Here is a 23,948-nt window from a genome sequence, read left to right as displayed (position 1 = left end):
ATGCACATAGACAGGTACAGTCATTTAAATATCTCGGGTCAATAGTAAATGGAAACAATGAAATTGAAGAAGAAATTAAAGAAGGGATTGCAGCTGGAAACAGAGCATTTTATGCGAATAAGAGGATATTCCAATCCAAACTAGTTACCAGAAAAATAAAATTAAAGCTGTATAAATCCATAATAAGACCTGTGGTTACACATGGCTGTGAAACCTGGGTGCTGAAAGAAGATATAATTCGAAAACTAATGATATTTGAAAGAAAGATATTAAGGAAAATATATGGCCCAACGAGACAATCGAATAATATATGGCGAATAAAAACAAACGAAGAGCTCGAAATATTAATAAAGAGTAAGAATATAAGAAGATTTATCAAAACACAAAGATTGAGCTGGTTGGGTCATATTGAAAGAATGCCCGAAGAAAGAATTGTGAAACAAATTTACAATTGGAGACCTATTGCTACAAGATCACAAGGAAGGCCCAAAACCAGATGGATAGACGATGTCAGAAATGACATAAGAAAACTGAAGATACAGAACTGGAAGAAATGTGCGTTGAGTGGAGAGGAGTGGAATGATGTAGTTGAGCAGGCCAAAGCACATAAAGAGCTGTAGCGCCTTATAAGAAGAAGTCATGGAAAATTTGCACGGTAATACTCATGGATGTCACTGTACAAGTACTTCTTGAGATCGATGTATACAACGCAATCTGACGCTAAGTATGTATAGTGAGGTTCTTCCGAATAGTGTATTTTCCAATAGTGAATGCAGTTGAGAAATGTATTCCTAAAACATTACAAGTTTGCAAAAAATATTATTTCTATGAAACAGAACCTTTGGTACTTTTGCCGAACATGGATTTAAGTGCCATTAGGCCTTCGTAAAGCAAGTCGTTGAATCGAACTGCTTTACTATATTTATCAGAATATTCCGTGCAAAGGAAAGGCGTAGCAGCCAAGCCTTGATTGTACTTGAAAGTGCGTTGATAAGTGGTTTACGGCATACATGAAAGTCAATGACTAGATCAGCTCGTGCATTAAATTCAAGTCCCTATTTGGCAGAGATTCAAACAGCCGTGGAGAAGAATACAAAATCGCTTTGTACGTACAGTGGTTTTCACGGAAGCGACATTGGAAAGCCACAATCGATCTACATAGTATAAAAAGAAAGGATGGAATATTCTGAGCTTTGCATTCGGAAATCGGGAAGGAACATTTCCTGGTTTTATAGATACTGGGAGAGTAAGTACTTGAAATGTTACGGCGGAAACGAACAGGAAAATGGGAAATGCCAGAAAACGAGGAATGAAGGAGGAGAATGCGACACAAGACAAAGGCCAAATGACATTCAATATTTATTTTAGATCGTGTTGTCGATCAAGAGTATGTCCAGTATAACTGTGCAAACGAATATCATTGTGGTGAAGCGGCATGCCATTCACGTCCCATCACCTTGTCAACTTTCCCAAAGAAAAAGAAGGTCATATGCATTGAAATACGGCAAAGCATAGAACTGACTATTAATTTTAAGAAAATAATTCCTTTATATCGAGATCTTCCACCGTTTCGAAATGTGCTTATCTGCGTTATTCGTATTTTGGAACAACAAAACACCGTATTTCACCTCACACTGTTTTATAAGTCCAAAAATGTGTTTATAACCTTTCATGGCGTAAACGTCGGATCTGCGCGTCAGATAACTAAAGCAACGATAAAGGCGCAGAACCCTCGGATACAGAAAATTAAATTTTGTAAGTCCGTACTTCGCAACACTGTAATAAATTTTCTCAACTGTAATATCTCCACTGTAATGCACAAATGAATACCAACTAATGTATTAATTTTGTTTCAAATCCATAAAATATTTGCTAAACTGTAACGAAGAAATTGTATGCGTTGATTTGGACTATATTCACGTCCTAATCTTGCACCAAAGAGAGTTTAGTACTAAATTATTTTAAAGTACAGGTAATACCAACACATTAAAGAAACAGCTTCGCACTTTTTTGCAAAATAATTTGGCATAAAATTTGCGACGATCATGCGGTGAAATACAGTACTTAATTACATCCTCTCATTTGTTCGGAAAGCGTGACAACATAAAAGTTTGTATTATCATCATGTCTTCATCTGAAGCACAAGTATCACTAAGGTCCTATCTATTTTCCGCACAAAAATTGATTGAATGATGGTGAGCAATTAATAGATCGACGAAAATTACACAATCTTACTCTACTCTAAAAGGGAAATGAGTCGAAAGAACCTGCTTATCTCAAAACCAAATTGTGAGAAGTTTGTGATTCCCACAGCCTCGACATCGGATAGCGGGAGAGATCTGAATTTATATCTGTATTCTTATTTGAAACTCCATTTCCATTTTTGTAAGGCATAGTTTTAGAAATTTGGAACTCACCTCGAACATATGTTTTTAGGATCCAAGTGAAACGTATTATTTATATGTTTATTTTCTTAAAAAATATTCTCCTATGTGTAACGGTTTTGACGTTATTATTACATATAGTCTTCATTAAAAAAAACACATTCCAGATACCGAAGTGGTCATTACAGTTGAATGACTTCACCATGAAAAACAAGATGATATATACATATACACCTTGTGACCGATTGTTTACATAAAGAAGTAAAAGGATAAACTGTCCGAAAGACAAAGGGGAACAAGCGATCGTGCATTTTTCGCGCGGAGAGACTACATCAGTTGGTGTGGAGATTTTGACGGGAAGGTGGTCGCACTAGTGTGCTCGGTCTGTTTAGTTTTAGCAGACCTTCGAGGACATTATTTTTGATCGTTAAGTTTCTGACGATAAAACACCAAGTTCGCGAGGGATCAGCCGAAGTGAGTTGGCAAAGACTGAAAGCGTGAACAGAACATGTGTTTCCTGACTCGTTATTGTAACAACTATGGAAAACGGCTCAGCCAGTGCGATCCTAGATTGACATTCTTAATTGTATCCGCGGGGGAAGAAACCGTCAGTCGCAGCGAAGCACACCAGGGCTGATCGTGAAGCCGAGTTTGCAAAGAGGGAATTTCTTCAACTTCGAGACATCGAGGAACCACCAGGAAAAGAAGACGTAACATTCAGTGAACAACGAAGATTTTTGGATAAGTGGTAACTAGTGTCGATAGCTCCCGTCTGTTAAACCCCACAAGTCTAGTTCTGACACAAAATCCCCTGTAAAGTTTGAAGAGTATAGCGCTAATCCGATCTAAAAACCGGTGAGGTGTCTGCAAGTAGGAATCTGTTTAATATTTTTATAAACAAATGAAACTTTAGATTTTTCCTTGACCTCCCCTCCCACATGCATATTGCAACGTACAGGGGATATACTTGCGTGTTGGTGGATTTGTATGTGTGTGTGTGTGCGTAGATACATATACAACTATCAGAATACCCCTGACGATAATTAAAATTAAATGGTAACAGTGTTTATCCATATTATACGATTGCGAACATATTTGAAATATGTGAAGCATAAGGAGACAATGTGAGATACCATGTGTTTCCCGTTCGCCGTGTTCTGGTGTGTCTCTACTCGAAAGGAAGAAATTAAATTTTCGCTTGCAAGTCAGCTGCTTGACTCAATCCGAAGTGTCTACAGGATTACGTGAGATTAGCAAGCCTGGGGAATGTATAAACGGTGACAATGTTCCAATTGATTTTGTTCCCATAAAAGAATCACCAACAGCGAACTTGGTGCAGCCTCCCGAATACATCGGTATTTCGAATTTTACATTGTTATTACTTTGCGTATCGTTTTTGCCACTTTTAGATAATCACTGCGATGAGAATGGATGTTATTAGATTGAATTAATGATAGGGCATCACTCACAAGGGATCACTCGTGCCTAAACCTGAATTTGAACCCTGGACCATCTGTGACAGGATCCTGAGTGGACCAATAATCCATATTTTTGCAAATTGACTATAACATTATATCAATGGAACGCTAATACTTTAAAGGAGAAATTTGATGTTTACCCTTTAAAACCTCTTTTCTAGTTCGGCACCACTTTACCTCGGTACCCGTTGAGACTACCCGTCGCCTAATCTGTCACACCTTTATCCTCAACTGAATCACTCAATTGTTGTTGTATGGTCCTGTTAAAAATTGTCATTGAATGTATGTGTCATAAGTGTGGTACATGCTAAAATATTGGCAACGTATTCGTCTATTCAATTGTAAACTTTCAATTTCATAAATCATAAATTCCCTAAGTCAGAAATCGCAAGAATCTGCTACAAGAATTCTAAAAAGTAAAATTAGTCATGAATTTAACTGCTGTCCGACAACGTACCACCATTTTAAATTGGTACGTCATACAGATATTTTGTGCCAAATTTATGAGATGGGGCTGAGTGATGACAGGATGAAATTGATGAATGGACACTCACAAACATCCATGCCCAGGCCAGGATTCGAACCCGGGACCCCTGGCATCGTAGCGCGATGTGCTAACCATTCCCCCACGGCGGCCGGCATATAGTGAGAGTATAATATTATGATAGAATTATATTATTATGTTCTATGACAGTCATACATACTCAGAAGGGAAATTCTTGCTTTTATTCTAATACTAGATAACTTATCAGCATGCTGTGAGAGCGGTTTGTAAAGCTAAATTTAGAACCAAAATTTGAGCTTTTTGATATATTTTGAAGGGTGTTGGAAACAATCCGCAAGCTGTTGGGGAGCAGAATGTCAATGCATAATAGCATTGTCAATAGCATTTTCGAACGCCATTTTAGACAATATTCGCCTTGATGCACCCTCTAAGAGGTAGCAGGTGGATAAAATAAAACAAATATTTTTTTGGTACCGTTAGATAGTGATGAAAGAAAGTTTTGGATATCTCTTTAAGATTTTCTTTCTTCAATGCATTCCTCGAATCCGACAAAGCAAATAGTCGCGAACGTGACTCCTGCTTTAATCTTCAACTTATCGTAAAGTATTTTCATGCCGGAGACTTCTCCAAACTAAGGATCTCTTTTAAGCGAGAACCAAATGTTGAAATGTCATATCCATTTTCAGGAGGAAAAGTAACATTTCAATTTTTGGGATCAATAACTAATGTAACTAATAAAAAAATATAAGCAGAATGAATTTGAGTATATTTTAAGTACTTTATGCACAGAAGGCTAATCAGGACTGGACCTACACTTTAAAGTGGGATCGGAACCACTATGCAATCTGCCTCCACCTCCATCGGGTACTGAACCTGGGGACCCTTTGATTACAAGGCGACGATGTTACCACTACACCATCGCGGAGACGTCACTTTCATTGTTATGTGCAAAACGATGGACACTTCTTCATCTGTATAACCTTGGATGCTCTCAGCTTTGAAATATGCCATCAAGAGGTATGTCCAGGTAAACTTGACTGAGCTTTGCGGGTACGACTTATTCCCAACAAAGCTCCTTCAGATAGAATGATTGAGCAAAAACTTGAACAAAGATTGTTTATTCAAAATAAGTTGAGAAAAACGAACTCTCACGTCTTCAACAACGCTTTTCCCGTGTTGTCGTGATGAGTGCAAGTAAGTGTCATCTATTGTCCATTCGATACGAGTACAGAACTCCAGCAGGTTCCTATACGAAAGCGAAGGCCATATTTTAAAACCAATTTTTCGGAGGTTCTATACGCAGGAGCATCTGATGGGACGGGCGACCGTAATTTGATATTGATGGACACAATTTACTATCTTTTATTATTGGTCACTTGAGGGGGGATTCGTTATGAAAATATGTCATGTTATCAGTCTGGACTTTTTTTTTGGTAGAAATGCATATAATATAAGCCAATCCGAATAGATAAGTGAAACAGATAAAATTCGATACCCACATAAAATATTTTTAAAGTGGGTTGGCACTTTCCTTATTAGCCTATTTAGTTTCTTTTTCTATGCAAATTTCTGAATTTCTGAATGCGTTACTGTCTTGCCATGAACACACGGGCATCCGCAGGATTTTTTCCAGGTAGGGGCAAGAAAGATATTTTTTCCAGGAGGGCAAAGGGGGCATATTTTTCTCCATAATAATGATGCCCCCTCAAAAAATACTATTTCAGTCTGAAATTATCATGTTCCTTCAACATATTAATAATAATTAACATAAATTACTGTGGTAAAAGGTAAAAAAAAAGTAAAGTGCTCCCCTGTGCTTAGCACCACGCCATGAAGGCGTATAGGGGGTGTGCGGGTAACGCCCCACACTTTCCGGTCATGAGTGGAGTGATGTGATCAGCATCACGCCCCTAACCGCCTTTAACCCCCCAGGATTTTGCCCAGGTACCCATGTCATTCGACGCTGGGTGGGCGCCGGGGCCGCTTCCAACGTTAGAAAAGTTCCCGGATTTGAACCGGCCGGGGTTCAAACCGGGGCCTTGAGCATGGTAGTCAGACGCTTTACCGACTGAGCCACCGCGGCCACTCATTACTGTGGCCTAAATAGTAAACAGTAGATTTTGTCTACTGCAAGAAACAGCAATGGAAACAGCTTTATTTGTAAAAGAAATGCACTTTTTTCTGTATTTTAAAACATGCATCGCAACCAGGCGCGTATCTAGAAATCTGTGTCGGCATTTTCGAACCAAGTGTCTCAGGAATAGTAATAATAATAATGTTTAATTTAAAGTAATTAAATTAAATAAAATTAATACTAATTACAATACATAAATTAATATTATATTATTATTACACGACTAGGTAAAAATACTGTATAAGAATAGAGATATAACAGCCATATTCATTACGTAGCTTACCTGTAGTTAAGATCGAAATAACTTACATAGAAACAAGTGCCCTGACAATGAAATTAATGTCAAAAAGATGAATAATTGAATATTTATCGAATAACTAAAATTATGTCACATGTAGTTGTAGAAAAGTAAGTTTCTGATTTATATTTTATGCATATTATTTTGAGCAGTAGTGTACATAAATCTTCTTTGTAATGCCATTCAAAGCCGTATGATCCCAATATAATCCTTGCCCTCTAAAAAGTTCAGAAGAAATTAATAACCATAGATTATGCAACAAATCTTAATATTTTCATTACTTAATTTTAGTACGTGGTCAGTCTTTCGGGGGGTCCGAACCCCTGGACTCCCCTAAATATGTCCTTCCTGTCCTTCAAAGCCGTATGATCCCAATATCATCCTTGTCTTCCAATAATATCGGAGAAAATTATGCAACAAATGCTAAACGAGTATATTTACATTATTTAATTTTCATATTTAATAAGTCTTTCGGGTGGGGAGGGGGTAGTATTTGTCTTCCAATGTGTTCAAAGGAAATTAAGCAACAAATGCTAAACGACCAAGCCGTATGATCCAAATATAATCCTCGGCTTTCAATAGGTTCAGAGGAAATTATATAACAAATGCTAATCGAGTATATTTTCATTTAATTTTCGTACCTAATAAGTCTTTCGGGTGGGGAGGGTGGCCCGGACTCCCTAAATACGTCCTCCCTGTTCTTCAAAGCCATATGATCCCAATATAATCCTCGTCTTCCAATAAGTTCAGAGGAAATTATACAACAAAGGCTAAAAGAATATAGTATTTTCATTACTTAATTTTAGTACTTGATAAGTCTTTCGGGGGGTGGGGTCCGGGCCACCTGGATCGCCACCCCCTAAATACGTCCTTGATCGCAAGAATGGGCGCCTTTCGGAACGTGCCCAATATTTATCTTCTCAGGACGTTTTCCAGAATCCAAGGGTGGACCCTGCGGCGTTCCCTAATTCACAGGTGTCCATCAAAACTTTCACCAGGTTAAACCATGACGTCATCATTTTGCACCCGCTGCGTGCAGAATGGCATCGTCTGGCGTGAAACTTGTCTGCAACTTTTGTGCGTCCCACGCTCCCCAAACTACGGCCTTCAAACCTAACTAACAATTAAATATAGAAATATATTTTATGTTAAACTGTGTAACACTTACTCAAAAATTTGCTCACATAATATCTAAAATTTGTAATGAGCTGCAACTCTCGCAACCGGTTACATAAGATATGTCGTATATTAAAGGCCATACAGGGTTCGAACCTTTCCCTTACAGAGGACGTAACCCTCTAACAGGTAGCTAGCTTGGCTAGCAAGGGAAAGGAAAAAAAAAAGTTCGAACCTTGATCTCTCTCGGTTGGTTCCCCTTGACACATTCACTGTGGGTTTGGTTTCAGCACGTTTGGAACGGACGGCTGTAGGAAACTGAATCCTATGCAGTGGTCTGGTGTGTTCGAGGTGCCTTCGGCAGAACGCCTTGCTGTGAAGGGACATACAACCATTACTGCTTACTTTGGAGCAACTGTTTGCTAATCACGTTTGCAAACACTGGTAAGAACTCTGCTTATTTAGAAGGAAACTGTGCTACAATTCTCGTTTGCAGCACCTTGTACTCTGCTTATTTAGAAGCAAACTGTGCTACAATTCTCGTTTGCAGCACTTTGTACTCTGCTTAATTAGAAGCGAACTGTGCTACAATCCTGGTTTGCAGCACTTGTACTCTGCTTATTTAGAAGCAAACTGTGCTGCAATCCACGTTTGCAGCACTTGTACTCTCTTTATTTTGAAGCAAACTGTGCTACAATTCTCGTTTGCAGCACCTTGTACTTTGCTTATTTTTGCAACACCTGAAATAACTCTGTCTCCTAATTGTTTCGTCTTTGAAAAGGATTACTAGGTTGCCTCCCTTCGCTCACCATGCATAAAGGGCTCCCCCAACAAGTTAGGGGTGCAAACTCTAGAGACAGGATAACCCAAAAACAAGACCGAGGCAACTCAAGAAGCAATTCAGCCGATTCAAAAACATCCAGGGACCGCTCTCGATCTCCTCTTCAACTACAAAAGAAACAAAAATATCAAGAACAAGCACGCATATCAAAGTTCAATTCCAGAGATACTGCACAAACCGATGGTCGCACTGAAGTAAATTCCACTGTCTACAACTTCCTACTGCAACACTACGACCCCAAGTATAGAACTTCTAAGCTACTTCTTCAACAGTTGCAAAAATACCTCCCCCGAGCACAAGTAGAACAAATTATATTCACCAGAAATGGCATCATTATAAAATCAAAAGATCCACAATTTCTCTCCACTCTGAGGAACAAAGTTTCGTTTGAAATTTTTGGACCACAGGCTGCTCTTTCCCAACTGACACCCAAAACCACCAAACAACCACCACCTCCAAACAAACCACCACACATGCCAGTGGTTATCAGAGGCGTAGATCCAGAACTCGCTGATCAAGAAGTATTAGAAGAACTGCGTTTGGAAGGCCATGAAGTCATAAAATGCGTTCGAATACAGAACAATAATGGTCCAACTTTCCTGATGCGAGTCATAACAGATTGTTCCAACACGATCGATCTCTTACTTCATGAAGGGGCTTATATATATCGCCAAAGACACAGGTTTGAACCTTCACATTCAAAAGCACCCCTTCCATTACGATGCGAACGCTGCCAGAAATACAACTCCCACACTACGGCAAATTGCCCCGAAACACCTATCTGTGGCTATTGCTCTGGCCAACACGCAACTAAAGATTGCACGAATCTAAATGCACCACCCAAGTGTAACACGTGCAAACAGGCTCATCCCTCATATAGTTACCGCTGTACTGCACGCCCAAACCCCGAAGCCTCACGCCCTGACCTAACTGTACCATTAAGAACTATGGACTCTACAACTCCACCACAGAACTCTCTGAAACAACCAGTGACTGTTGAAGATCTACTTAGATTTCAAACATTAACCCTACAAAATATCCACCCATTTCTACGCCAACATATATTACAACAGATAGTACAGACAGCTAAGACTCTTTTTCGTGTCCACCTGTTCGCTACATAAACTGGTCCACATGTACACTTTCAAATTGTACCACTGGAAACCGAAGTTTAGAAACCTAACTGTTATTTATATAATTATGGCGGGCTATATACAATATAATTTCCTATTTATGAACATCCGTTCTCTACCGAAACATAAAGCTATATTCCAGGAACTTCTCCTGGAAGAAGACATTCATTTCTTTGCACTGAATGAAACCCGTATCCCCAAAGCCACACCCCTTTACATACCCAGATATTCCTTGCTACATACACCTGGTCCTACAACGGCGCAACGAGTATGTGGTGGAGTAGCCCTAGGGATCAAGCCAAAATTTCCCTATAGAACAAATATATTACCACCTCAATTTCCATACCAAGAATATTCTATTGCCACACTTTATCTCAAAAGCATAAATGTGACATTGGCTACTGTATATATACGACCTACTAGCCCTCTACCTACAGACTTCTTTCTTTATATCGCTTCTACATACCGTCATTACTTCATACTAGCTGATATTAATATACATAGTCGAACAAATGCAGAACGAACAGCTTTCCATACTACTTTCGATAACAATACTACAGGTATATTTCAAGATTTACCATCTGCAACTCGTCCAGAGAGTAACACAACCCCCGATGTAGTTTTTGTGTCACCTTCCTTAGCTGACAAAATTAACATAGAAGTCCTTGCACCGATAGGAAGTGATCATGCACCAATTAAAATAACTCTGCCAGTGCACCACTATACTCAACACAAACAGGTTCCTCCAAAGCGGATCTACGATTATAACAGAGCAAATTGGAAAGGTTATCGAGAAGATCTCTCCACTATCTTTCAAAATCTCACCCCTCCAACAAACTCTGACGAATTAGATAAGGCTGTAGAAAACATCACGTCAGAGGTCAAACAAGCAGCAAGCACACATATACCACAGATAACTGTGAACAGTTTTAAACCTAAACTACCACCTAAATACCTTCATCTAGTGACTGCATCACGTCGTGCCTATCGGGAATACGTACAAACAAGGAATCCTGAATGTCTGCGAGTTCACCGCCAATGGATAAGAACTGTCCATAACTACATAAAGGCACACAAACAGCGTCAGTGGATCGACACTTGCAATCACCTTGATGCTGAAAGCCATCCTAGTAAATTCTGGAAACGATTTCATATGCTTACAGGAAAACATACAAGTACTACGTATCCTCTTCTTTCACAACAACAAGCTCTTACAAATGATTACGAAAAGGCAAATGAATTTGCACAGATTCTCCAAGACACATTTACTCCTCCACTTCCGCTTGCCCCTAATAGCAGATTAGAATCTCAAATAACAAGGAAGGTACATCCTGAAAATAGACAACTGCAACCCAGTCCTCATCATACTATAAACGCAAATCACCCTCTTACTACTGTAATCACCACAGATGATATAACAAACGCAGTCCGCAACAAAAGAAACACTGCCCCAGGGTTTGATTCCATCACATATGTCTTGATAAAGAAAGCTCCACTAGCAATGTTGTCATTTCTCGCCGTGACATACAACTTAATCCTTCGCACTGGATATTACCCTGTCGAATGGAAAGTGTCGAAGGTACTCATGTTTCCGAAGCCTGATAAAGATCGTACAGACCCAAAATGCTATAGACCTATACAACTAACGTCAACACTCAGCAAAATCCTTGAAAAAATTTTAGTCCGCCGATTACATTCTCACTTATTGTCAAATAATTATCTCCCGATACACCAAGCCGGATTTAGGCCACACTTTAGCGTCTTGGATAACCTACTAAGACTCTCAAACCGAATCTACAACCAGTACAATACATCTAAACCCTCTTGTTTAATACTATTCGATCTTGAAAAGGCATTCGATAAAGTGTGGCACACCGGCCTCATATATAAACTGCATAAGTTTCGCCTTCCTTTCTGTTACATTCGATTAATTTTCAACTTTCTTACCAACCGAATGGCATATGTAACAATAAATAACAATCTATCTCACCCTATCTTCCTGAACGCCGGAGTACCGCAAGGATCGGTATTATCTCCATTGCTCTACTTACTTTATGTCGCAGATATGCCAACATTCTCTCAGGTGTCAACATACCAATACGCAGATGATACAGCTCTACTGGCTTGTGGTTCTACAATTCAAGCAATAAATCGCACTATGCAACCAGCTATTAATGTATTTCAACGATGGTGCGACACTTGGAGACTCACCATCAATAGTGCAAAAACTCAAGCCATAATATTTCTTCCTACTGGATGTCGTTCAAGGGTACAAAGAAATCCACGTATGTTAGATCTTAAGATCCGTGGCACACGCATAATTCCTACCAACAGCGTCAAATATCTTGGTGTCATATTTGACACAAAACTAACATGGACACCTCACTTGCAGAACATCAAAAAGAAAGCCAAAAACAGACTACAGCTGATGAAGAGACTTGTCGGCACGAATTGGGGACTTCGAGCAAACATCCTCCTAAATACCTATATGGCCTTTCTTCGGCCCGTACTTACGTATGGACATACAGCATGGCTCTCAGCAGGGGACTCGTTCTATGAACGACTACAAATCATAGAGAGACATGCATGTCGACTGGCATATAGAATCAAACTACCAAGTCCAACTCGACTCTTATACACACGAATAAGTTTTCCACATATAACACTTCACCTAGAGGCATTGCGAAAAGAATATATAAATAACAGGATGGACAAAGAACACCCACCGTTGGTACACACAATCCGTGAAGATGCAATACACGACTGTTACCCATACAGATTGTATACTCCATTACAACATCTTTTAACTCGGTATACTCTGACCATCGGGCCCAGACATCCTGATTATGAACTATACACCATTCACCATCCACCACAATTACGACCACATTTATACCCTTCATATTGCAACTAATAATCAAACTACAAGAAAGGGTATTTATTTACTAACATAAGAATGAAAGTAGGGTGTAATATAATATAGCAATAAAAATCCAAGGTCATTTCAAGACTAGGTTAATGTTCATTTCATAATCCCAAAAATAGAAAAAAGTGCACTTAGCCTATCTATTACTATTATTATATATTTATAAGTATCTAGCACGTACCGAAGAGAGGGACATAACCCTCTAAACGGATGACTAAAAAAAAAAAAATAATAATAATAATAATAAAAAAAAAAGTTCGAACCTTAGCTTTGCGCAGTGGCGGTATCGTAACCAATGAAGTCTCACCAAGGTGCGATTATTGCTATTTGAAAACTTTAACCAATACCCCGTCAAGACGACGTGAAATATCGTCGGCTATGGCAATTTTTGGACGTTCCTACGGGAACCACTATTCAATCTAAACATACTCCTACTGAATACCATCTATTGTCGTACGAAACACGAATTGTTTTTAAGTGACATTTTTGAGGTTGCCTTTAGTTTAATTCAAGGATCTCCGTGTGGCATAGAGTCAAAGTGGTAACATCGCCGCCTTATAATCAAGTATTAGCCTATCTGTGCATAAAGTAGACTCAGAAAAAAAATCAATTTGATCTACACTATTCGAATGTTATTGGAGATAGATACCCATGAGTTTAAATGAGTGTGTGAATTTTGTTATCTGTGTGTTACTGTTTAAAATTACAGAGTGACTAACTGAATAACTTTTGAGCTATTTTCACCAGGTTTTAAAAGAGCGCGTGTGCAGTATATGACCCTGGTCTGTTTTCTTGGACGCACGTGGATTCCACTTGTTGGAAGTATGAAGCGTGCATTCATTTTGACGCAAGCTACCAAACCTAGTCTTCAAAATTATACATATATATTGTAAATACAGTTAAGTACATTAACATGGACGTCCGCAGGATTTTTTCCAGGGAGGGGCAAGGAAGGTACAAGGCACATTTTCCCCAAAAAGAGTGCTGTTCCCTAAAAACACATTTCTTAAATTTGAATTTATGTGTTCATGCAATAATTAATACATATTATTGAGGCTAAAATGAAATTATATGTGCAAAATAAATAATTTTTGGTTGACTTTCATTCATTTTCCAGGGGAGGGCCACGGCACCCCCCCCCCTTGCCGGACACCCATGCATGAATGCCCAGTATGTATGAAAAGTTATAGTCCTACCGCATGCATCTGTGGAAATCTTTTCCCGTCCAGAAAAGAAACTTTTTTGGGCATGGGTTTGGAACTGACTTGACGTAGATATAATTTAGTATTGGAATTTGGAATAATAGTGTAATCATAACATTCCTTGCAAGATGCAAAAGATAAAAAATCATTTCGCTCCTTCCGTTGTGCATATTAAAAGCAGGCGTCGACTTTCTTTACATGCAAAATATTCGCATCTCTCTCCAAGAGAGGAACACCGAGTATGTTGAAATGTTAACTTAAAAAGATGCCCTCACATCGCGCTACGTGATTCGTTTGACTAACGGCTGCGAGCTCTCTTCCGCAATGGGTTTAGGGACCTCGTCAGCCGAGCACTTCGAATCGAGTTTCCCGTCCGGTGACCCTCGAAGAAAATCACCGAGAAATCCTTTCCACTTTGCTTCAACGAGAGAAAATTCAATCGGCCGATTTCCTTTGAAGTCTTGCCCTTTGACCCGGAGGTCCAATTGATCAAATTAGCCAGCATGGGCTGCTTTAACACTGACGACGTACTCGACAACCGAATAATTCGATCAGGAACGTCTTCTGCATCTGCAGCAATACAGTCAAGTTTTCTAGAGCGGATGTCCTGTTTTTGCGTGAGGACCAAACGGACCAAAACCACTTAGTCTAATTTAGTTGTTTCAAAACAAAGCAAAGTAAGCAGTCACACGCATCCCAGGACCACGGGGATTCTTCACGAGGTGTCAGCCGACTGCTTCGGGCAGGTCTCCTGCGGGCAGTGAGTTTGGAAAGGTAGGGGTACAGGGGTTCACTGTACCATCGACATTTTTGAAGGGGTTACAGGAGCCACCTAAATACATATATCCGAATTGTACCCTTTGTACAGTATATCTCTCAAATGGCGGACGCGATGCTATCATTCAATAAATGTCGTATTTAAGAGCTAAACACAAAAAGTTCATTGTGCCTCTTAAAAATTTCAAACAACCGTAATCTATTACACAGCGTTGCAAGATCAATTGCAGAGAAATAGATTGATTGATTTGGTTTATTTTACTTCGATTTTGCATATATTAAAGATAAATGTAAAAAAAAATTAGAGAAGTTGGTTTAACATCGATGCTTCGTAGCACAGGGTTTTTGCACGTAATTTTGTTTGGAATGGATTTTCATCAGTTTCATGAAATTACCGTAATGTGCCGCAGGGAATAGCATTTTCTTCTTTATTTATTTATTTATTTATTATTTATTTATTATTAAACACAACAGCTGAATGACCAATTACAGTGTTCTACATTTATTGCTTTGAGTTTGTAAATTTACAGTTTGATAAGAAATATTATTGTGCAGAAATGTAAATAACCATAAAACATGTCAACGCTAAATTATATGTGTATATAACAGTTAACAAAGCGAGTCATAGTAATACATGTTAAGTGAAGAGAGTGGAATAAAATATATAACTATTATGTACAAAAATAACCTACATGAATACAATATTTCAATTATTGCAATGCACAACGTAGTTATCTTTACACTCAGTATTTCAGAACTTTACCACCATGTATATATATATACTATATATATATAAATATATATATATATATAAATATATATGTATATATATAGGAGATACTAATATAATATATTATAAATTACATAAAATATGGAAATAAAATAATCACAGTATAAATCAAGGATAGAAGTTATTTACCTTGAAGAAATACATTAATTATGTATGTAATAAAGGACCTGTAAATAATTGACACTCTAGAAAGTACGTACATATATGTAATTGACAGAGGCGTGCCGTGCATGTAACCGCTGTTACCGCAGGTAACAACAAAATATAAAGAATTGAAGAACCTGTCTTAAAATATTATTACATACATAAACTGGTAATATTGTCGTAAAGTAAATATTGCAGACTGACATTTTTTCTGACACCGGCAAAAGCGAAGAGGAGGACTGTTCCGGTACCCTCCTGAGGCAACATAAGGAAAGGGCCCTGAGCCCACGCAAGGAAGACTTCGCGTTGCGGCAAAGACTGTTACGGCGGGAGGAGGAGGCGGGTTATTGCCATGCCTGTTTAGCCGCCACAGTTGCCGGTGATCCATACCGGATACAGATCAGTGTTGCCATATTCAATTGACAGAAAAGAGCTAAGTCGCCTAATCGGGTCTATCTTACTCTGAAGGTGTCCACTCACACTGGGGAACAATGGAGCAGTGGTAGCGTCGTCGCCTTGTAATCTAGGGGTCCCGGGTTCGATACCCGGTGGAGGCACAAGTGGTTCGGATCCCACTTTAAACTGTAGATCCAACCCGATTAGCCTTACGTATTCCGTCTCAAACAGACACACTTACTGAACTACGTCTCAGTGCACCATCTAGCCTTGACGCAAGTCACGCTGCCCCCTGACAGTAAGGATAGGAACTACGCATATTACGTATTACGTAATACTAGAACACACCGTACCTTTTACGTGATTCAAAAGCACCTACAGTATGAAGTACAGTGATTTCCAATAACGTGATGTACGTTTCGATTAGGGATGGTATCGAGACGAGAAGAGACGAGACTTTCCTTTGTCTCGGTGTCGTCTCGAGTTCAAAAGGATGATCTCGTGTTCGGTTTCGTCTCGTATACTAGGTGTCCGTCTCGGTCTCGTCTCGAACACGTCTCCAGGGTGGTGGTCTCGTTCTCGTCTCTGAAGAGAGGCGGTCTCGTTCTCGTTTCGCTCGCTACCATCCCTAGTTTCGATTAACAATAATGTACGTACATTGTACGTAGGTATCGTGCCTTCATCCTGCATTCACACCACAACATTACTGTGTCACAGTGCCCAAGTGGTAAAGAGTTCGGTTGATTGATTGATTGATTGATTTAGTTTATTTTACTTCGCGTTTTGTGCCTCTTGGCTAATTTGCGAAGATGGGGATGAGTGATGAAATGATGAAATTGATGAATGGACATTCACAAACAACCAAGCCCGACCGGGATTCGAACCCGGGACCCTTGGCTTCGCAGCGCGATGTGCTAACCGCTCGGCCACAGGGTCGGGCGTAAAGAGTTCGGCTTACATTCAGTAGGTTGAGGGTTCAACTCCTCAGATATGCCTTTAATGTATTCTTTCTATGGGGAACCCCATTTTCAATGGGGAGTCCCTTCCTCATAGGTCTCACAGATCTCCCATGGTGCGTTTCTGATAGAGCGCATATGATTCCTTTATGATTTATTTGGAACCGCCTTTCTAACTGCCATTGTACTCGTCCTACAGAGGTGTGAACTGTACTTTCCCACATGTCCGGTGGTGTCTAGCTGAGCATCTCTGGGAAAAGTGGAAGAGGAACTTCCGTTTGGGTTTGACGCTATGTATCTCTCATTTCATTGATGACCATAACCTATGATACACCCTGTGTGTGTGTGTGTGTGTGTGTGTGTGTGTGTGTGTGTGTGTGTGTGTGTGTGTGTGTGTGTACAGGGTGTCTATAAAGTCACTTAACATTTCAATAATCTAATGACAAATCTTTTCTTTTTTCCAGATGATGTGATAAAATATACTCTATAGAAGAGAGAATAGCCATTGTATGTGGTGGGTTGAGTGGAAGCATGTATGAACAGGTGCAAGAAATATCACCCGGAAGTTCAGAAAACTGCCACCAACAAGACAAGCAATCAAGAACACTGTCAACAAATTTAAGAGAACCAGCAGGTTGCATGATGAAGAGCGATCTGGGAGGCCATCTGTTTCACAGGAAACCATCGATAGCATTCAAGAAGCTGTTACACGCAGCCCACATGCATCAACTCTGCAGGCAGTTTGGCATTCCCAGGAGCACTGTGTGGAAAACTCTACGCTTCACATTGAAAAAACGAGCCTATCACGTGCAAATTTTGTATAAGCTGGAGGCAGAGGACTACGCCGATAGAGCATCAATGTGTTATGATTTTTTAGAGGCTGTTCGGTTTGAATATTTAATGGACAACATTCTGTTCAGTGAGGAAGCTACATTTAACACGTGTGGGTTCGTCACCAGACATAATTGTAGGATTTGGGCTCATGAACTGCCGAATTCGGTGTTCGAATGGAAAGGGACTCACCCAAGGTTAATGTGTGGATGGGTATTACCAAAACGAAAGTGTATGGGCCTTTCATGTTTGGCGAGCGAACAATAACGGGAGACATCTACCTAGACATGCTGCAAAATTACCTGATGCCTCAGTTGATCTAGGATGGCATCGTATATACGGTTCTTTTCGAACAAGATCGCACACGACGCCATTTTGCTCGCAGTGTCCGGGACTTCCTAAATAACACTTTTTCCCAGAAAGTGGATCGGTCGTGCGGCACCAAGGTCTTTGGCTATCCGGTCACCTGACTTGACCACAATTGACTTTTTTGTGTGGGGCTTCATTAAGTCTCGCGTGTATCAGATCAAAATAACCAGTGTGGAACAGTTAAAACAACGCATCTACGCGACTGCATCAGAGATAATGCCGTAACGATCCGTAGGGGTATGAGACGATGCCAGCTATGCTTGAACGAGTGTTTCGAGCTACACAACAGCGCTGGGACACATGTGTAAAGTTACAAGGCCATCATGTTGAAATTTACTGATTTGGTTTGAGTTTTAGTTTTTCTGTAGTTGTTAGTGTTAGTTTTACATGGCTACTATGTTCAAACGTACTGATTCATGTTCCCACCAAATGCACAATTCACTATGCTTCACCTTTTTGAAATATAGTTTGTGTAAATGGTAAATGTTAATAACTTTATAGACACCCTGTATATATTGAAGTATGACTCGGTTATCAGCTTGGTTATCGTCGAGTCACAAGGGATTTAGCAAATTACGAAAATCGAGAGGTTTTCATTTTATTACTTAATTGGCCTACTCTGTCAGGAAGAGGAAAGAAGTGGGATGCCAGAGCGAAGTTCTCTCCACACTTACCTTGACCCGACCGTGATGACGCTCAGTGTAATGTCCTGGGTTACAGGTGCTGCAACTTACTGAGGCGTCTCGCGCCTTAGGTTATACGCCGCCTCGAACTGCCACGCCGTAGTGCCCACTACACTCGATGAATTCTGATTCAAAACTGAGAGCCTGTTTTACTGCTCGGGACGTTTTATACTTTTCTTACGATCCCGAGTCTCTGACTCCTCATCGAGAGGTTAGCCTCTATCCTCCACGGAAAGTGCCCAGCGGATGTGAGGCCAGGATTACATACTCAGCGTTATGCAGCAAAAAGAATAATCATATTATCTTTGTATGCAGCATTGTCGTTGAATGGTCGGGTCGTTGGTCAGCGTGGAGAGGGGGATAAGTAGAGCTTTTCCATATTTCGCTCGGTATCACTCTTCAAATATATATATATAGTAGACCCAGTGTCCGGGTACTGAATCATCATTTGGAGCTCGAACCATCATTTGGAGCTCGGTGGGGCAGAGCACAGTTTGGTTGCACATATTCACTTTCCCGGCACACAAGTACGACAGTGTCTTTGAAAATGTTGTAGTACAAGTGGCCTGGTACTGAATTTTCATTTGGGGCTCGTGGGGCTTGTCGTAGCCTTTTATGATGTATATTTTGAGGGGCACAGAGTTGGCGATACTGTGGGTTTTTACTGTAGCCTTTTATGAGAGGGGTTTATTGCTTTTTGTTTACATCTGGTAATACTGCCGTAGTTTGACAGTGTTGTTAACCTACTGGGTTTTTTCACTGAGGCTCGAATCATCATGTGGGGCTCATCGTAGCCTTTTATGATGTATATTTTGAGGGGCACAGAGTTGGCGACCTGTGGGTTTTTACTGTAGCTTTTTATGAGGGGGGTTTATTGCCCTCTGTTTACATCTGGCAATTTTATTGGATGTTTCTTTTTTGAGGCTCGAAATTATTATTTGAGGCTTGAAATTATTATTTGAGGCTCGTCGGTGTTACCAACCCACTCTACAAAAATTCTACTATATGATCTTTCACTGGCTAAGCTAACCTACAAATAGGAGTTATATATAGCACTGACTTATAAACCCACTGGGTTCTCTTGGCATGTTTTTTTCATGATGTGTTGCTAGACTATTGAGCATCTTGGCGTATACAATGTATATATTTTGAGAGTAGGTAAACCTACATCCAGGAACTGGCAACACTAGTTTCTGACAGTGAATTTGAAATAAAATATTAAACAAAATACATGAGTAAGCACTGTGATTACAAATAGTACCAGTGTTATGCCCCCAACTCCAACTGGGCAACTGGGGAAAATAATTGTACAACAATTTGTACCTAATTGTACAATACTTGTACCTAATTGTACAACATATACACAGACATAAAAGAGAGAACCTTCCCGCAACTTACTTCGTGTACAATTTATATGATTTTACAACTGTGAAAAGAAAGCATATGTGTTCTGTATGCACACATTCATTCTTATTTTTCGAAGTTGAATGGAAGCACATGTTTTTTTTACGCTCTCGTAATACTGACCTTGCCCCAGTGATTTTAAATTGCTTCCATCCGGTTTTTTTTCTGTGTTATTTCCGCATGCACGCAACATTCGCTTTCAATAGTTTAATGAAATACAGAAGGAGTGTTAGTTTAGCAGGTTTTGAGTTTACAATTTATTAAATTAAACAATAATTTATGTAAGATTATACTTGTACTTACCGAACACAAAATAATAAAAGCACATGTGAATGTTTGCGTGTGTTTATGTTATATGACGACTGAGTAAGAAATAATGTTGACTCCTCGAAAGATAAAGTACTCCATGTCACCAAAAAAAATATCTCCTTTTGTCGATAAGTTGTTATGTTGTAATCAAAGGGTCCTGGGTTCGATACCTACTGGATTCCGATTCTATTTTAAACTGTATGCCCAGTCCTCTGATTAATCTATTTGTACATAGAGTAAACTTAAAAAGTCGGTTAATTATTGTTGCGATTAAAAATTAAAAAAAAAAGGGGTGGGTGAAGTCAGATTCAAAAAATGCCACGTGATTATTTTGATTCAATAGCTTTGTCTAGTTTGCTGCATTTTTTGACTGCACTCACGCGTCTAGTTGGTTACACGGTGCAACCTACCTTGTTGATTTGGTGTCATGTAGTGTATTTGGTGTCTGCACCACGTCTTGGAGAGGTGTAATATGTGGTGTGGTGTATGACCACGTGGTGAGTGGTTAACTAATCAAATGAATGTTTAAAGCAGCAGACAGGTATTTGTTGAATCTTCTGAACTTGAATACTGCTATTCGTCTACTTGGTTGAATGTTATTTTTTTTCACCAGCCTGACACCGGGATACACCTGCACTGCAAAGAAGTGCAGCGTACTAGACGAGGATATTAAATTGCATACTGATCTATTGCATGCTAACCAAACCTCTTGGGAGGTGGGCCACGGGTCCTATGTATGTATGTATGTATGAAATGCGATTTGGGGGAGGCCAAATTTTAAATTTACAGCTTAATTAATCTGCATGCATGCTTAATGTTTGATTTTTTTGTTTCTAGTTTGACATGAGATACACACAATTTTATTTTTTGAAGTACCTAGGTTAATCTGTGACATACAACTAGCGATCGACACGACCGCCTGATGACACACAGACACAGAGAGAGTGAGCAAATTTAAAATGTGATCTATTGTGAATTAAACTAAGCTCCCTCACCTACCCACATATAGCCTTACAGGTGACTCAAAAGCAGAAATTGGTCATAGCGTGACAGGTCGATCTATCGTGAACTAAACTAACCTCCCCTACTCATACATACACACTATGTCTTACAATAAGTAAGGCTGCTATATCACATGTAAGGGCTGACGGTTGCCAACACACAAAATCTATTGCAAATTTTATTAACCTACGACATAAGCCATGGACACACACACACCAAGCCTTCCAGATAGGCTATAAGCAACTCACCTCTTGCAATTGTATAACGGGGAAAATTAACCTACAGCTAGCAACACTGTTTGAGCTGCTTTCGACGAGTAGTGTTACCAAACTTATTTTTTTTTTGCAAATAGGCTCTACAGCTAGAGGCTTTGTCTAACAATTGATTAAATTAAGTACCGAATATTATCGAAAAGCAATTCTGAAAACATTATACTGAAATGACAACTTACCTCATGTAAAAATATTACCTAGTACGGGTTAAGCTGTGACATACAACTAGTGAACGACACGACCACCTGACACACAGACAGCTTATATGCAGTTTTTCCTACACACGTACTGGGTTTAAAAGATAACTTGCAACAACCATTTCACTCACCTCCTATCATATAATAAAATTACCACAAGTTTTTGATACTTGCTGCCAGAACATGGTGGTTTTAGACTGGAAATTCAGCCCGATTATTCTATTTGTGCAAGAGAAAAATGATGATGCCTGCATTTGGAATATATAATACTTCTTACGGTATTTTGCGTGCCCCAGTAACCTTGCTTTCGATTCACGGAAGCTATGACGTGTATTTCCTGTTTCGCGAACATACGAGAACTTTTCACAATGTTGCGTCAGATAATATATTGCAAGAGCGAGTTGGTTGTGTATATAAATCTACGTAGTCTTGGGGAATGGACATGAATATAATGTCAAAATTATTGCATAACTTAAAAAGAATATTTATTGCACTGTGTTTTCTAGCAAAGGTAAATGCGGAATGCCCCGGCCCCTCAGAGATTCGAATACTGTTAGTTAAACAGCAAGCATTGTCATATGGACTGACGATTATTATTTTTTTAAAAAACAGACCTTGTAGTAAGTTATAACCTGAGCTGTCTTGCAAGTCTCTCGAGTTTGATATCTGGTGAAGGAATATGATGCTACTATAAACTGTACACAAGATATACCCAGTCCCTGGCATGAGATGGACGAGAACCTATACAGTTGTACAATGGTTGTTTTTTTTTATTAAAGCATAGCGCTTATTTACATGTCAGCGCAACATGCATGCAAAGAAGGGAGGGAGACCATAACGGATAATTCTTATTTCGATTTCAATATTTTTGCTAGTCACGCTATCTAGACGAACACTGGAAGATGGGCAAAAGCGAGGGGAAGAGAGAAATGTTATTTTTTTTGCTCCTCTGCCTGTGTGTGATATACTAGTTTTACATGCATACGGCTGTATCGTGAAGCGAGGCCGAAAATAATTTTTGAAAGCAGTCTCGAGCATCTTCGCGTTCAGCCAACAAGAGAAATAAAATATTACACATGGGTGTGGGGCGCAACAGCCACAGTACGGTAATGTGCATGGATGTTAAAATTTTTGGGTTTTTCTGAATAGACATACATATCAGTTTTGCAGTCTCCAGATGGGACCGGAGCTTACTCTTCATTTGGACAAGGGGTTCAGATCAACTATAATTTTTGTTCACATCAAAATGAAACAAAGGATTTTACTCCACTGCTTACTTATTCAATATTTTTATTATTGTAAAGAATGGGGCGGTGTGTCTTATTGTATATAGTCTTCCAACAACCACATCAAGAGGCGTAAATTTATGTTTCTGCATGTATGCAAAATGCACTTAACTTTTGTTGTGAAGCGAATGGAGAGTTTGTTTTGCTGTTGTGATTAAATACTAAACCAAAATCTCACTACATAACTTTGAATTATATTTGTTAAAATCGATCTATATTATATTATTGCTATAGGTGGTCTATGTTATGCGCAGGAGAATTTTTAAAAAATGTCTTGTTTCTCGAACCTGTGGCCTGTAGATTTGCTTTGTTGGCAAACAGAAACAGAAAAATGGCACTATTTAGGTTATTGCAACAGTATGGAGAGTTCAAACTTCAGACGATTTTTGTTAATCTACGAAAAGCCAAGGGGCGAACGAAGATCACTACGAAAATTGTAACGCGAGGCTATTTTGGCTAATGGCAACGATGAGGATGAATAATGGTTGTTTTTGATGAAATTGAAAAAGTGGGGC

At 39.4% G+C, this 23,948-nt stretch overlaps 1 non-coding gene across 1 annotated transcript; it reads left to right on the top strand.

Annotated features, from left to right (window-relative positions):
• The first annotated feature begins 13,081 nt into the window (after nucleotides 1–13,081).
• On the top strand, nucleotides 13,082–13,222 carry LOC145979688 (U4 spliceosomal RNA). Its single transcript, XR_014440798.1, has one exon. It is a non-coding gene; the product is annotated as a U4 spliceosomal RNA (small nuclear RNA).
• The last annotated feature ends 10,726 nt before the right edge of the window (nucleotides 13,223–23,948 follow it).

Source organism: Lepisma saccharinum, chromosome 1 (assembly GCF_977018435.1).
Source record: "Lepisma saccharinum chromosome 1, izLepSacc3.1, whole genome shotgun sequence".
Taxonomy (NCBI): domain Eukaryota; kingdom Metazoa; phylum Arthropoda; class Insecta; order Zygentoma; family Lepismatidae; genus Lepisma; species Lepisma saccharinum.
This window is presented reverse-complemented; position numbering and strand designations above follow the sequence as displayed.